The sequence below is a fragment of the Pteropus medius genome, unplaced genomic scaffold (genome assembly GCF_902729225.1).
Source record: "Pteropus medius unplaced genomic scaffold, Ma_sr-lr_union100, whole genome shotgun sequence".
Taxonomy (NCBI): domain Eukaryota; kingdom Metazoa; phylum Chordata; class Mammalia; order Chiroptera; family Pteropodidae; genus Pteropus; species Pteropus medius.
The window spans coordinates 3,154,103-3,159,375 of record NW_024344436.1 but is presented as its reverse complement, the minus strand read 5'-3'; positions in this window follow the sequence as shown (position 1 = coordinate 3,159,375).

Sequence of the window (5,273 nt, the reverse complement as noted above, 5' to 3'; positions counted from 1 at the left end):
GAGGCCATGAGTCAGGACGAGTCTGGGGAGAAAGAAAGTAAGTGACAGGCGAGTGAAAGGAGCAAGGTGAGGGCCCAAGAGAGGTGAGCCGGACGCGTGCAGGTCTTCGCAGGTCTTCCAGGCCGTGGGAAGGGCTCCGAACTGCCAGGAACGGCGGGAGCCGCGGAGGCGCTTTAAGCCAGGCGATGGCACGGCCAGATTGGCCCCCTCCTTCTTTTTAGTCTCCAAGCCAGTCTGTGAGACATCGAAGGAACCCAACCTCCAAGTCAGACCCCAGGGTCGTCCCCAGCACCCCGGCCTACAGAAACCCTCTTCTCCTCCCCATCCCTCCCCACTTCTCCACAACAGGGAGGCTGTCTTCCCGCGGCCAGCAGGACACTCTGGACGTGGGGCCTTGGCACTCAGTGTAGGGCTGGTGACAGTGTTTCCATGCAAGGGGGTTTAGGGAAAGCAGCTCGTCTGGAGGGTGAGGGGGCTGGAAACATTTACAGAGCAGCATGTTTGTACTTAGATTTGTTATTTGTGGGGGGAGCGGGTGGAGATTATCAGAGGGTAAAGCCCACCCCGCTCCCACCCCCCACACAGAGCCCCGGGTTTGGGAAGCCTGAGAGGGTAGCCCTATTCATGCTGCCATCTGTGAAGCTGTCCCTGGGCGGAGACAAGCCAGCCTGCCACCGGGCCTCTCCCCGTGAAAGGAGAGGCTGGAGAGAAGTTGTGGTGGAAGGGACATGAACACAAAAGAAAGACAGAACCGAGAGAGAAAAAAAATAGAGAGGAAAGAGGCAGAGAGAGAGAGAGAGAGAGACAGAAGGGGAAAAGGTTACAGTCTAAACAGAAAGGAAAAGGCACATAATAGGGAAAACAAGAGAGACACAGAGAGACAGAGACAGAGAGACAGAGAGAGTGATGAAGAGAAACCACAGCAGAAACGACGACAGAGGCAGAAAACCAAATGACAGGCGGCCAGTCACATATTGGAGCTTGACTCTGTAATGAGAATTCTTGACCTGAATGAACCCTGGGGTCAGAAACGAAGAGCGTGCTGTGAGCAAAGGCCTTCCGCTCCCATTTCTCCCACTAAAACCCTAGAGGCAGCTTCAAGCCTCCTCATCCTCCATAAGGTTCTGGCTGCAGGCAGACTCCCTGGGACAGGCTGGCTGCGTCCCTGGGTCTGTGTGCTGTCCACCCAGAGCCTCGTCAACAGGGGAGGCTGACCGTAGGGTATCAAGAACAAGAGCCCAGGGACGTACAAGAATCACCAGCCAAGCAACCTTGCCAGGATTCTTCCGGGCCTGTCTGGGACACCGTAGGGCTTAGTGGGGACCTCAGGCCCAAGAGAAGCCAAAGATGGGGGACTGGGGAGTGTTTTGATATTAGAGGTGGCTTGTCTATTGCTGCTGCGACCGTAGCTATAAAACAACGCTTGGAAAACATGTCAATCCGTCACCATCTGGGAGGCTGATCAAGGGGCGTCAGGCTCCTGGTCTCCCACAGCTCTGACCACAGCGGCCTCCGCCCCGCCTACAGCACTGGCCTCCCCAGCTTCTCCCTCTCCTGCCGCCTCTCTTGCATGCTGGAATCCAAGCTCCCTGCTTCCTCCTCAGCCTTGCCCCTTCTTGCCCCAAGCTCTGTGCTCCTTATACCAAAACTACTCAGAGACCCACCTGTAAACCTGGAGACCCACATGTAAACCTGCCGCCCTTCCTTCAGGGATGCCCTTTCCTTCCTTCCGTTCTGGCAATTTCCCAGCCCAGGCTACACTCTCGCTTCCTCACAGTCTCCTGACACCCCGTATGCATCACCGACAATGTGTCTGAAACATGGGCTCAAGGATGGGGCTGCAACTTCATCTGTGCAGCCATCACTGCCCAGCAGCCTGGGCCCTTGCTCTGCCTCCCCTCCCCATCTTCCTCACCAAATAGCAGCACTGAGGGCACCTAAATTGCCCTGGATGAGTGATGCTGGGTGTCAGTGACTGGACGGTAGGTGAATGGATAAGACACAGTCGTGATTAGAATCCACAGCTCACCAGTTACTGTGGATTGGCTCCTCTTCTTTTTTGTCTTTCTAAATACATGGCACACCCTTTCAATACAGAAACTGTGTCTCTAGCTCCTTATGCCTCTGTCCTGTCTCAGCCTCAGTCACTTGTTGACGGGAAGTAGAGTTGGAGTCTTGCTGTGCCCGAGGGGCCCACCTGAGTTCTCCGAGGTATTCCCAAGACCCCGAGTTCCTGGGGGCTAGGAAGATGCTAGGTCCACCTGGGGCTTCACCCCTTTGCAGAGACTGCAAGGTTAAAGATGTCCCCCTCCTGCACCCTGGACCCTGGCCTGGAGCCCCTCTTGGTTGGTTTCAAGACAGGCCAGAAGGAGGGCCGAGATGGGAGAAGTGATCATGGGGTCACTTTTCTTTGGAAAATGCTGAGGCAGATAGAAGAGGCAGAGAGCAGTTCAGATGCTCGTTTCCCACCAAGGTAGTGTCTGCATACTGCATACCCACCAGGGAGAGGCTGTTTGCCGCTGTGGCCCTGTCACCCGCCTGTTACCAGTCCTCAAGGCACCAGTTACCTGGTCTTATGCTTTGGAATGAGCTGGGCTCAGGGTCTACAGCCTTGATCCCCAGAACTTTCTCACCAGACATACACTCAAGCCCAGCAAGGCCACTGCTTGATTGGGGTTGTCAGTCCAGGGGCCCGGGGTGAAATTGGAGTGGGGCATCTTGAGATGTCTTCTCCTCTCTGGCTGGGCCCAGCTCCCACCACGGTGAGGATTCCTCCCAGGACAGGCCCGTGTGGGGCTCTGGGAGTCACCTGGGCATCCTACATACCTACACCTTCCCAATTTCAGTCTCCAGCACCTGGCAGGATGGTTGGCATCTGCCTCGCATTGGCAAGAGGGAAGGCAAGATTAGACCCATGCCAAGACAGCCAGTGTCGCCTGCATCACATTGAAGTTCGTCCCTGTCCTCATGCCTCCAGGACAAGCTCTTTGGAGAAGCTCAGCACATGGCCCTGAATGTGCATGGGGGGACGGGGAGGGAAAGGGATGGCAGGTGGTGGTGAGAGGAATGCAGTGTGCAAAGTCCCCATACAGGGAGGGAGAACAGCAACAGGGCCCCTGGCAGGAAGCAACCCATGAGCAGCCCGGGTCAGGTGAACACGAAGGTTGCTACGTCATCATCTGCCCCTCTCCCAGGCAGGCCCTGCACCCTGCTCTTCCTGCTTTCCCAGGTGTCCTGAGCTGTCTGGCCTTGTCAGCGAGGGCTGGGACAGAATACCAGCACTGACAGCACTTGTCCCAGCCCCCCAGGCCTTATTCATGCTGGGGAGGTGAGGACAGCTTAATTTCCTGACCCAGACACAGGGCCGCCTGTCAGATGGGGTGTGAGACTACCATTCATCCCTGTTCCCCCCCTAGAAGGTGGGCACGGGGAGCAAAGCCAGGGGCTCCCCCCTCTGCCCTCCTTCTTGCTCTGCCTCCCCTCTCCCTTCCCCCTCACCAAATAGCAGCACTGGTGGCAGCTAAATTGCCCTGGATGAGTGATGCTGGGTGCTGAATGAACCTGCTTGGAGAGCATAGGAAGAAGAGAAAGCTTTGATGGATCATCCTCAACCCTCCCCTCTCTGATTTTGGGACCGGGAAAAGAATTGATACCAAATCTTGGGCTTCTGGCCCTCCAGTCATGAACCAGGGAACCCTGGCTTCATGGTGTCACCTTCAAACCACCCCATACTCCTCAAAGAACTCAGGCCACTCAGGGCTGTCAGCGATGCTGTGTTCTCCATCGTATGTGCCCACTTCTGGGCCAGGATCTTGGCTGGGGTTTCTGCCACGTCCTCCAATCCCAAACCCTTGCTCCAGCTCCACCTCTGGTGGACGATTCGGTCTCGGGAACACCTGGATTTCCACTCCGTTCTTGGGGCAATTTCCTGAGAGACCTTGGGGACTCCTCACATTTACTCCTGAGGCTCTAGCCACTTGGGCACTGCTTGGCCACTCCTGGTCAAGGCCGCCACACGTCCATCTCAGAGCTGCAACCTTACACACAGTGGGGAGGACATGACTCCCCTTCCCTTTCCTGCTTCTCCCCCAAATGTAGTTTTCATTCCCTGGGGACTCTGGGAAAACGTACTAATAGCCCGAGGAGCCTAACCTGAGACCCACCTCCTCTCTAGAAAATTGGTGGGAATCTAAGACTGCATCTGAAATTGAGCAGCACCATAGCTTGATGGATAAGGATGTGCGCTCACATCTAGCCCCTCACTTCTGAGCTGTGGGCCGTTGGACAATTGGCTGAACTCCGATTTCTAGTCTCCAAAATACCTACTTTGTGGAACTGCTGTGAGGATTTCATAGGATCATACAGACAGAACACAGCACGGTGCCCCGTGCACAGTTAGAACTGTGAGGTAGATGAACATGAGGTAGATGCTGTGCCCAATGCAATGCCTGCTGCAACCTCTCAGTGACGCAGGGCGGGGCCCAGCTCTCCCAGCCAGATGCTGGGCAGAACGGTAAAGATTCTGCGCCCAGGGCCCCTTCGGGAGGCTCTACCTCCAGTGACAGGCAAGACTCCCGAGTTGGATCCGAATACTGAGTTTCTGCATAGCCCTTCTCCGAGACTCCAAACCTGGGCTCCAAATGAGGGGCTCGGGGTGGGGGTAATTTCTTCTCCCAAATCAGTCATCTTGTCATAATCAGACTCAGGGGCCTGCCATGAGAAAGGATCTCAGAGATTGTCTTGGCTAGAGCCTGAGATTGTCCGCATTGCCACATCTGACCCACTTTCCAGGTGAGGACACTGAGGCTCAGAGAGATTGTGACACAGCCAGCCAGCTAGCGGCGGAATGGAAATGAGACCTTCCCAACATGAGATGCTCCTCTCGTTCCAGGCCCACACCTCGCTCTGCTCTCGGGGGCCACCGTGCGATCTGGGGAGGCTGGAAGAAGGCACCTGGGACTTCTTCGTTGATCTCTAGGAGAGCTGGGTCACTGGAAAAATGCAGATTAAGAGAAAGAACTCCAAAGATAGACAAATTTGGGTCAAAACCTAGTTCTGCTGTGTAACCAGATGAACCCTCAGGGATCCAGTTTTCACTGTGGGCTTGGTGGCCCTCATCTACAAAATCGAAATGAGAATTAGGAAGAGTGGTCTAGTCCGCACAAGGCTGTGACTGGGGGCTTTAACTCAGCTAATATGTATAAGAGGCTGGGCATGGGCAACAACGTTAAATATTGCAATTACTGCTACTACAAGGTTCCCAGAACCCATGC